Source organism: Cavia porcellus, unplaced genomic scaffold, assembly GCF_034190915.1.
Source record: "Cavia porcellus strain 051 isolate PalLab524CR breed Dunkin Hartley unplaced genomic scaffold, mCavPor4.1 scaffold_31, whole genome shotgun sequence".
Classification (NCBI taxonomy): Eukaryota; Metazoa; Chordata; class Mammalia; order Rodentia; family Caviidae; genus Cavia; species Cavia porcellus.
This window is the reverse complement of record NW_026947514.1, coordinates 40,190,894-40,203,183: the sequence shown is the minus strand read 5'-3', so window position 1 is coordinate 40,203,183 and position 12,290 is coordinate 40,190,894.

Genomic DNA, 12,290 nt, shown 5'->3' with positions numbered 1-12,290 from the left:
ATTCTGCCATGGGCACTTTAGCCACCTAATTAATTTTCAATAAAAGCTCACAATAGTTAATTTGCTCTGGACTCAATGTAAATCAAACTGAGACAAATAGGCTAAAATTAGAAATGTGTGATGGGAGCCATGTTTATGGTCAAAATTACCTTTCACCCTGGAAATAACACAGATTGACAGGGAAAGAAAATGAGACCACACAGGGTTTTGTTCGAATAGATTTTTAAGTGAATTAAAAGCTTTATTAAGGGAAAACTAGACCTCCCCCCCAGAATTATTTGAGATCCATGAAATAAAGTTATTCTAATACAAAAATATAGTTCAGAAGAATGTTGCCTTAAAAATCATAGAATTAGCACATTGTTCCCATTACACAACGTTGCTGATACGCCCCCTTCTGCTTTTTTCCTCCCAGGCTTACCCTAGAGCAGGGTGTAATAATAAAAATACTATAAAGTTATTAAATTCCCAGGTCTAAATTGGCAGACTTGCCTATGCCCGGCCACATGCCTTCAGCTCCTACTTTCCAACATCAAATAACCATTTTTACTTTTATGAGAGCATGGACATAGATTGCATATAATTTTATAATGATACTTCAATCCTCCAATTAAAATACTCAGACAATATAGGTATCTTTGGCCCAGTCCATTGGACAAACGTTATTTTTAAACTTCCCTACAGGACTGTATATTTGCGAAATGTTTTGTGGGCTTTAATCATTTTAAATTGCCTGACTTTGTCCATCTTTTCCATGTCTTTCTGTTATTGCTCAGGCGACTCTTCCATTTTAGCCCACAATGTACTGTGTGATGGAGGTAAAATCAGCTAATGGTTTAACATGTTGGATGGTTAGTCTCACAGATTGTCAGCCCTTTCTTTGTCCTTGCTGAACATGGCAATTTAAACCATCCCTGGATTCTATTTTTATATCACTTTTGCCAAGTTCATGAAGTAAATTCCTCTCTCCCTCCCAATCTGGGTTTTCTGCTGCCCCAGAGGAATGACGCTGTGGCCATAATGTCTTCTAATGCACTATAAATGCAGTGATGAATTGGAAGCAGGCTGGTTTCTTCTGACTCGGAGTCCATTATCCTGTCACAGTGTTCCTTTCCTGTAACTTAATTTTTATTGTAACAAATGACTAAGTACCCCAAAAAAAAAAAAAATGAAACAATGTGATGGCCCAATGGAAAGTGGCCTTCCTCTGACGCTAAGTGGAGTGGAGTGACAATTGCTTGCAGCTGCCTTCCACTGGGCTCTGCTGACATTTGCTGACCAAACTGGAGTTATCAAAAGCATTTTCTGGGCATTTATGGGAGATCTTCATTCACATTGACTGACTAATGATACCCATATAAATAAAGTGCTTTGCAAAAGAGGGACTGTGACGAATAAGAGCGGAATGGACAGATTCACAAAGTGGACCGGGCATTAGAATCACCTGGAGAACTCATTCTACTCAAGTGCGGGGACCCCACTGCCATCGATGACCGCGTTGGCTTCCCTTGCTCAGGGCAGCCTTGCGGGTGGGCGTCCATGCTCCAGCAATGGGGGACTCACTTAGATTATACTATGAGACACACTCATTGAGAGCTTCTGGCCCATCCATCTTTCCAAGACATGACTGCTGTGCATTTGACTCTTATTTTATAACCAGGCAATTTTTTATATGTGTGGGTGTGCACTTGGCTTTCTAACAAACCAAGATAGTTCTCCCAAGCCAAAACTCCAGTTTGAATATGGTCTGTTCGTAATTGGTTCACCTTCTTTTTATTTATCACCCATAAGTCTGGAAGATTAAAATCATACTTGTGTTACAGATGATAGGAGATTAGTCTGTAATCTAGAAATCTAATAAAGTTGATGTGTAAGTGATTGGAGCCCCTTTCTGCATTAGAAGAGTTATAGATTTCTCTATATCTCAAAAATAAGTCTGGAACCCCAAAAAAGATAAGAACCACTAACCCAAAAGTAGACAAACTCAGTAGTTTTGGCTTCATTAATATGAAGTTTCCACATTGAATGAATGTTTAGAATGTGTAAACAGTACAACTAATTCCACAACTAAATGACACAACTGATATTAAGATTATAGCTTTAAAGGTAATTAACATTTTACAACAAAATACAACTAATTTTCACCCTTCTGAAATGATGTCTGATATGTGAAGCTTACTATGTAGTGGAACTGAATTGTCCCAGAAGCAGGATACACCTCTCCTAAGACACTTTTAGGGACAAAAGGACAAAACCTCTGAATTGTACCTCAATGGTTAAGTGAAATGTATTTTGGAAGTAGAATGAAACTGAATACAAAGACCACAGAATCTCAGTACCAACTCAACCATCTACAGTACAGTATTATACTTGCAGTGAGAGTCCACAAAGGAAAATGAAAACTTTATTGTTTATTGGAGCTTGAGTCTAGTGGATTTCTGAGATGCCCCAGGTTCTGCTAATCATAAGCATACCTGTGAATCCTCATGGTAGGATTCTCCAACTTTCTACTTCCCATTGGAAAGATTTTAGTAAAAATTACGGTGAAATTTATCAATCCATGTAATCTGTTAGAACAAAGGTGATTACTGTTTTAAATTTGAATGTCACTTACTAGACTAGATAAGAGTGAAAATCCTTTGGGGAAAGAAACAGAATAAGAGGTTTCTAAGTAAGAACACAGATCTTTTAATCCATTGATTTTTCACAGAAAAATGATAATGTTTATGGATGATCACTGTTAATGGTTACAAATAACAGAAGCATAGCAAACAAAAAAATGTCAAGCACTCTGGTTGCAGATGAGAAGCTTCTGGTAGTGAGATAATACGTCCCTCAAAGGCTCTCCAGATATTTTTCATTCTAATCACAAACCATGAGGTGGTAAAGGGGTTAATGAGTTCTCAACTCATTGTCAACTAATTAGCTTCAGGTTGTTGTCATCACATTCTAATGGTCATGCTTTTGTTGGCCCCACTGCTGGAGTGCACAGCCTTGGAGTAATTGGTTCCCAAAACAAAACCCAACCACAAGCCAGACTGGCTCACCTGGCTGCTGGTTGCCTGAAACTAGTTAGTTAACTGAAATTGTTGCTATCACTAAAACACATGCAATGTCTACAAACACACGCACTTGCATGCAAAAAGCTTTTAGGAACTTTCATCTTTTTAAAGCCACGGGGGGGGGGGGGGGAATCAATAAAGGGGCAGCCTGGACCGCCATAGGGCTGCTGAAGTTGCATGGGTGGCTGAACTGTATGAAAACCAGATGTCTGTTCTTTAAGACCTGGACCAGTGTTTCTCTTCACAACCCGATGAACCAGCCAACAGAAGATAATCAGTGTCCTTACTGTCTGTCACCCCCCCTGCCCCGCCCCACAATTATTCAGGCTGACTCTGGAACCTAAAGCAAAAAGGCCGTGCACTCAGTCAGAGAACATATGATTTAGGCTCATAGATCAGCTAGGTAATGTTTTTAAAAATGATTCATTTATGGTCTGAGTCGGCAGGGAAGTGCTTTCTTTCTGTTCTGGGTTTGTGTATTCTACTATCATACAAATCCAAATCAATCTGTTGCTATCTACATTCATAATTTTTAAAAATTATCTTTTGCTTGGGCTGAGAAACACTTTTCAAGTTGCAAAATCATGGACCTGCTGTAAATGCATCTTTTCTGGTGTAAATGGAACTAAATCATACAGAGTTAAGGCTTTGGAATTATTCAAAACCCTTGGAGAACTGGCAGTTTCTCCATAAAGACAAACAGGCATCTGCCCCAGAACTGAGCAATTCCAAACCTAGAATTACCCAAGCGAAATCATGAGATCTTTCCACAAAAATCATATAAAAATATCTATAGCAGCATTACTCATAATAGCTCCAAACTGGAAATAGCCCAAATGTCTATCCGTAGGAGAAAGGAAAGATGACCAAATTGCATATTCATACATTGGAATACAAAGGAATGAATTACAGCTATGAAAGAATCTCAAAAACGCATTGATGAGAGGAAGATGGATATAAAAACACATGCACTATGATTATTTATATGAAATCTCACTAAGAAACTTTCTGAAATGATGGAAATATTCTGCATTTTGTTTTTAAAGATGGAAATGTTTATGAATACAACTGACAGCTGAACAATTAAGATCTTTATGTGTTACTGTATGTAAATCATATCTCAAGATTTATAAAAATAAAAAAATTAAGGATTTGAATAACATGGATGAGACAATGCATCAGGACAATAAAGATAAGAAAATGAAGAAATAGGAGAAATGGGAGAAATTGACAAATTAAGGAAAATATATTTGGATCGATATGGAAACATCTAGCCAGTTACATATGAAGAGCCAAATACCATGCTAAGCCTTTATTTTACAGTACTCAGTCATCTCCCAGAGTTGCAGAAATGGATTAATCACACTCCTTGGTTCGTGACATAGTCTTTCTTTGGCCCATGTGTGGCTAGTTTAAACCAGCCAGCCTTTATTCATAGTGTGGGCTCACAAGCCCACCACTTAGACACAAATACCTTGATTACAGCTATTACCTCCCTTTTTGATTCTCTCTCATTCACTCCCATTCCTTCCTTTCCTCCCCCACCGGTATGTGGTTAGCACATCTTTTCTTTGTATGTATGATTTTATTGATGAGATATGAACCCATAAGCTTATAGAGTTCAGTGTTCTCTAGCTCTAACTAGTATGCTATACACAGTCTGGTGATTTTTTTCTTTAACATTATATTGTTAAGATTCATCTAAATTATTGCATAATCCTGTATTGTTTGGTCTTCACTGTAACCCTGAGTATAGATATTAGCCACATTTATAGGCAATAAAGTCAAGGCTCAAAGCATTTATTAATATGCCCAAGGAGACACCGTTAGGAAGGGACACAGGCAAAGATTCAAAGCTGAAGCTCAGAACTGAGATGCTCTGCTGCCTGCTATAGTGTCAGTTATCTACAGAGATCTCTATCCATAGCTGTTGCTGTACATATGTATATGCAAACAAAACATTTCAGCAGGAAACACATATTTTAAAATATAAAAGATATCCAAAATCTAGAAAATTGTCCCAGTGTGTCTAATAAGGTATAGGTCCTTGTGGTCTGCAAATGTATGTGTACCACTTTGAGGGCTCAGTAGTCTGAAAGTCAGAATGTACCATCAGGGAATCAATATTTCAGGAAAAGCATCTGAAGGCACAGTAGCATGTGTGTGTACATGTGTGCTGTTGCTGAAATGCACTTTCTGGAGAATGTCTCAGAACAGCATCCTTATTTAATCCCAAATGCAACAGAACAGGGCAAACGAACAAGCATTGTTCAACCACATCCTCGTTCCACACCTTATAACTATACCAGAGGCCATGGGATCTGGATCACCTCTCAAGATGCCATTACAGCCAAGCAGAATCTCATTAAAAATCAATTCCTTGGGTCCATAAAGCCCGTTTATTTTATCTTCCTGGAGCGCCTGCTGCTAGTAGTTACACAGGTCCATTGTGTGGTTGTCCTGTCTGTTAAGAACACTGCACAAAACAGCTATTTAAACATTTCCTATTTTTATATTAAACCTTATAATTTTATACTAGTTTAAGTTTACAGGGTTTGCTTTGAAAGCTCTGAGTATCTCGTTACGTGTGTTAGAAGTAGCACTGCCAATCCTTCAGTCTAATTAAATATTTGCCATTATAAACTTGGTGTTTTCCAGTGTGAACGTGCAGATTAACTGATGAGCAGAGGCTCCAAAGCTAAGCGTCTGATTTAGTCATGTTCCACAGTTTAGTGTCCATGGATGCTTTCACACTGGGTTAGGGTACAACACAAAAGCATCAGGGAGAAAATTTGCTCTTTTGATGACTTTAATTCAAGTACCTCTAGATAATTCAAGTATCCTAGACATCAATATGTATTGACCAGATTTTATAAATGGGGAGTTGAAAGCCCACAGAGATTTAGTGACCTGTGTAGGTCACACCCTGAATGAAGAACAGAAGTGGAAGGAATTGGAGAGGCTATCCTGGCCCATCTGGAACCTTTTAACTTTTCAGCCCTCTTCAGTGGGTTTAGGGGCTGCCTGATTTCAGAGATCAGTGACCTTTCAGAATAGTGCCTGGTAATGAAACATAGAAGCTTGAATTCTTTAGGTTTCAGCTATTGGTGTCTATATTGCATGCTCAGTTTGCATTTTAGAAGAGTCTGTGTTGTGAGGAGGCTAAACAGAGAGAGTGTGGGATGAGTTGGGCTGGGACTGAGGTAGGAAAAGATTTAAAATCACAACAGACACCCAGTGTTTTTTCCCTACTACATGTATGAACTAGCTTAAGAGTGTCATTCAATTTGTTTTTTAAAAGGAGCCAGGTATGATAGCACACACCTGTAATCCCAGCTACGCAGGAGGTTGAAGAAGGAGGAACTCAAATATATATTCAAAGCTAGCCTGGGTAAATAAGCAACAGTGTGCTTCAAAATAAAAAAAAAAAAAAAGTGTTGGGGATGTAGCTTATTGGTAGAGCATCCCTGAGCTGATACTGGCATGAGGAATCAAGCCCAATACACACCTCTATGTAATCTTTTTCAAATTCTCAGTAGAAATTAACTGGGCCACCCTCTGTCATGAAGAGCTGCAACTTTGACTATTTCATTTCTCTCCAGCATCCTATCACGGGAGCTCATTCCTCAGTGCTCTGTCCACAAGAAGGAAGTTGGTATTAGAACAAAGAGGTGCTTGTTCAAATACTTGATCTACATTCTTGCTATTCAAGGAGATTCATAAGCACGCTAACACATTAAGGTCTCTAAAAGATTGAGAAAATATTGCCTGTAAGAAACATTGTTTTAAAGTTGTTTGACCATGGACTTTCCCCAGGGGCGGCAAAAAGCAGCTACATATAGCACCTCAGGAAAATAGAAACAACCTGCTGGAGACAAGCCAGGGAAACAAGTAATCCTTCCATATCAAAAATAAGAAAAAGGTTCTATTCCCAATCTACTATAAAAGATTTCTTGTAAATCCTAAATCACGATTCCTCCTGCCACAAAGGAACCCAGTGGCTCAACTCAAACTTCTGGATTGAGAGCTCGGAACATGTAACATATCTAGGTCACGAGGTCAGAGAATGGTGAAAATAGACCAGGCACCACGAGGTATATGTGTGTTGAGAATCATCTTTACACATAAACAAAACTGCAATGTTACCCTGTGGGTTTTTGGTGCTGCCACTTGCCAGACATTGAGACTAGACTGAGACACTGGACCTTGCCAGAGCTCTAAATACGAGCCCCTGGGAACCTGACAAGGAGGAGCTCGGGGAGGGAGAGGAGTTTTACAGAATACTGAAGCTTTGCAGAGTTACCAGTCCGGGAGGTCACACTGATGAACAGGCCCCAAGCTGCCAAGCAAGGGGCAGGAGAGCAGTGGGGGCAGGAGCTGGGGAAAGGCAGGGCTTGGAGTGTGGATCCGCAGCAAAAACACGAGGGACCTGTCCTGGGAAGGGCAAAAAGGAGAATTATCTCACCAGACCATGGAAGTAAAAGTGGCTTTGAATGCCTGGGTCATCTGTAAGGGGGCTAGTCACCTTCTCTCTGCACTTTCTTTACAGATAGGACCCTAAAATGGGCCCAGCAGCCTGTGTATCTCAAGAACAAGCTGATTCCCTGTGCTTCGCTGAAATGGACCCAAGAGCCAGAGATGAGAACAGGAAACGGTGGGAAATAAAAAAAGATTTTGATGGAAGAACAGAAATCCTGATTCCTCAGGCAGTGTGGGTTGCAGTGAGTCCTCAAGTCAGTCGTGTCTAAGGGGGTACAAGGCTCTGCTCGGGGCTGAACCCGGCAACGTCCAGTGTCCAGTTGCAACGTCCAGTGTCCAGTCGCAGCGCGGTTTCCATTCTAGGCTGAGACACGAAGCCAGGAGGAAGAGAACATTTACAATCACCAAAGACATTTTTTCCCTCTAACTTGGAAAGCCGTGAACGCAGATACTAGCTCTGAGTGTGTCTGATAGTCTAGCTTTATTTCCTGTCAACAGAAATAACTCTGATTTATACGCGGTCATCGACTTCGCACACTCTCCAACGACTCACTGAGCGTGCACAGAAAGAGGAAATGATAAGAGCCAGGATGTATGCGGTCCAGCCGGCCTCTCGGGTCCAGAGGCAGCGCCCTGGGCCCACAGAGGCCCTGGGAGCTGATGGGGTGATCCCTGCAGGCATTTGGCACATCATTTTATTTTTCCAGTATTCAGGTCCATCAGAGAAGTGAGCGAATTTTGAAAATTCCATTTTCTTCCCAAAAGTGATCGATGGCACAGGACGTACAAGTCGAGCGAGTGTGGCTTTTCTGTTAACGCCATTGTGTCATCTGGTTTTGAATTCAGAAGCATTCTTTCCACTGCCTTGTTACAATTCTATATAACTCACTGCCTTCATGACACCATGACTCATAAGATACACCTTTAGTTTATGCACCACTAAGAAAGAAAATATGCTTCCAATTAAAACATGGCCTCTTACTCTTCAGCTGTTTTATTTGGTCCTTATTTTTTAAAAAGTTTAAATTTCTTTAGATAGATTTTATGTACCATGCTTAGGCAGACATGAAAACGAAAATACATGGTCTGAGGTTCTCCTGAAACGCCTTTAAATGGAGCCCTATTCTTCCGAATCCCTGCAGAGACAGAATCTTCAGTGTCCATTTTACTGAACATAACAAAATATTTTTGCCCTCCAACGTGACAGTGTGACACAATGCTAACTATAACATATTGGTCAGCTCCACAGGCAGTTAAATCTAAGGGCCAGCAATCGTAAAGTAAGATGCCAAGAATTTGAGACATAACCTGCTATTAGGAAAGTTAAAATGTGAGGGGGAAAAAGTGCAGCTTACAATGGAAAAAATAGGATTCATTTTGGAATCAAAGCACGGTATCCCATTCGCATGTACAACATTTTAAAATGCTTTGCAAAAATTTCTTGTTGCTTTAGTTAAGCTATCTGAGGAAAGCATGCAAAATTACAAATCACCCAAACCTGAAACACTGGCGTAGCCTGTGTAGATGGCCAGTTTTGTGAGTGGATGGCCAGCTTTGTGAGTGGATGGCCAGCTTTGTGGGTAGATGGCCAGTTTTGTGAGTGGATGGCCAGTTTTGTGGGTGGATGGCCAGCTTTGTGAGTGGATGGCCAGTTTTGTGAGTGGATGGCCAGTTTTGTGGATGGGTGGCCAGTTTTGTGGGTGGATGGCCAGTTTTGTGAGTGGATGGCCAGTTTTGTGGATAGATGGCCAGTTTTGTGGGTGGATGGCCAGTTTTGTGGGTGGATGGCCAGTTTTGTGGGTGGATGGCCAGTTTTGTGGATGGATGGCCAGCTTGGTGGGTGGATGGCCAGTTTTATGAGTGGATGACCAGTTTTGTGAGTGGGTGGCCAGTTTTGTGGATGGATGACCAGTTTTGTGGGTGACTAGTGACAGTACTATCAGTCAGCCCATCAAGCTGCAGGATGACTTTGTATTTTTCCTAGGAAAGGCGCCTGCCAATACCTGTCAGTGTTTCATTTTTTAAAGATGAAGCTTCTAATACAAAAGGACGTATTTGTGTCCATTGTGGAGAGCTGTTTGGTGAAGCAAAGAACAATAGCAGTCTTTCCCATGTTTGTGCTGTCCTACCATACATTAAGTGACGTGTACTTTTTCTTACACTAGCACATTCCATGAAGAAAGCTTAAAAAAAAATAGCTCACATTGGTACTAGTTACTAGAACTAAATGGAAGAAAACATCCTATATTATTTGAATAAAATTAAAGACAATCTTGTTTGGTCGATTAATTGGAATGTATTAAGACGCACAGAATTACCATCCAATTAGCACGCAGTCATTTTTTTTTACTCTCAGTAATCTAATTTTTAACCTTAGTATTTCACATGCGCTCTTTTCGGAGGGAGGACGGGAATACTGGGAACTGACCCCAGTGCCGGCGCACTGAACTGAGCTACCACCAACCTTTTTTCATCGTATTTGCGTTAGACCTAATAATGTACAGTTAAATGCTGGTGGTTCTGTTTATTCCCAGCAGAGGGCAGTAGTGCACATCTTCAGAAACCGGTTCCCTTACAGGTTGGACCTGCCACAACCAGAGAAACCATACACCAAGATCTACTCCGCAGTCAGGCTCGGGTCACAGTCCTGGGCAGGGTCAGGAAGGCCTCCATGAAGTGATCTCAGGGAGACTGGATGGCACAATTGAAACACTCTCTTTTCCATTTTATGGCGAATCCTTCCTTAGCCCTGAGGGGCCCTGAGAGGTCTGCTGCACCGCAAAAATGAGAGGCTCTGTGACATGCAAAGGAATTCTACTTCCTGCTGTCTGCTTTGATAAAAGACAACGAGGAGGAGACACCCAAGGTCTGCTTCAGTGGTGACGTCTTCTAACACCAGCCATCCCGGAATTTCTAGGGACTGACCAGCGACAGGTGTCTCTGTCCCTTTAAAATTTCAACTAAAATGGAATGCATTGGGCAAGAGTCCGCTTACTGTCATTTATGGTTCCATTTAAAGAAAACGTTAGTTTTCCCCAGGTTCCCTAACAAAGTAGTGCTTAAAATGCCTAAGAATGAGCTGGGCACAGTGATGCATGCCTGTTATCCCAAGCACTTGAGAGGCCAACGTAGAAAGATTGCCATGAGTTTGAGGCCAAGCCTGGGCTGACTGGTGAGCTCAAAGCCAGCCTGAACTATTTAGGCCTTGTCTCAATAAATTTTAAATAAATTTAAAAAAAATGAATCAGGGAGTGATTCACCCCCAAGCTACTTAGTGCTTAGGGAAATAAACCCCTGAACTTAAATAACTATAGTGTGACCTCTGTAAAATATTATTTATAGTTTTAAAACTACAATTATGTAGATATCAAGATGTGCCAAATGTTATAACCCAAACACCAGCCAGAGAATGAGACAACTATTATTCCACTTCTGTGGCTGTTTTTCCACAATGCTATTTTTGTTTAAATGGATCCTGGGGTAATTATGCAGCCGTGGAAAGCCATGCTCACCCCCCCCCCCCGCCTCCTCATTCCAGCACTTGGGAGGCTGAGGCAGGAGGATGGCATGTTCAAGCTGGGGCTATAGCTCAGTGTGAAGGCCCTGGGTTCAATCTCCACTACCAGAAAGAAAACGTGAATATTCTACATGTGTAGCTTGAGTCTACAACAGTGCTGGAAACAACATAGAGGAATAGAATCTAAATGTGTCATGAAAGTGAAGTCCAGGAATTCCGACCACAGCTTGTCATTAATATAAACTGCCCTATATAGACTGTTGTTATTTTTTCAGGACCAAGGAGTGCATATAATATATAGACTTTCAAAAATGATAGCAAAATAGGCACGAGCATGCCTTCCCCCTAGGTCAGGAAGCAGCATATTGCCAGCCCCTGAAATGTTCTTGCCCCTTCCTGCCGTATGAAACTCCTTGGAAATGTCTGCTGCCTCCAAGTGCCCCTGCTGGGGCTCCTTGTGCCATGAATCTGTTCCACTGCACCAGCCGCACCGCCTGTCTCAGCAGTGAAATTCCCTGTACAGGTCACTGAGTGCAATGGCTGTGTCTAGATGTCACCCTAACACCTCATGCAGTCACAGAGGTGGCTGAACTAGAGTGTGAAGCACTGGGATTCACTCACGCTGTAATGCTAGGATCAAGGCACTAGGATTAAGGGTGTGAGTGCCGCCCACCCCAAACTGCCTGGATGAGATAAAAGGGGCAGGAAGACATCAATGTCGCTACCTTCTGCCTGCTATAAATTGCTTCTCTGCCATTCCTGTCTGCCAAGCCACCCTGCTTTGCAGCCAGTCAAGTATGGAATGAAACATCTACAAACTGTGAGCTGTAATAAACCTCTCCTCCTTTAACTTTGGGTGTCAGGTATTTTGTCTCACCAAAGACAAAAGTAACCAAGACATTGAGGCTGTAGGGTTATGTCTGCCCCTTGGGTGGTATAAAATCAAGGACCCCGCCCATCTCCTCATTTCTCCAACCCCAGTTCTTTTTTAGGGCTGCCTGTTCTTGTTTCTTCATAGGATTGGCCTTGACAGTCTTAATTAATCATTGTTTGTGCAAAAACTCAGAGAAAAATCAGCCAATGAGATGCCTTGAGAACAGTTTCTTTCTGTGCTGCTTAAGGGTACTTATTCTGTGAGCTCTGGTCTTTACCTTGAATTGTAGATAATGATGTACCTACATTTTAGGATTGTTGGGTGGCCTGTAATGTGCTGAAGGTGTCTAGAAAGTACA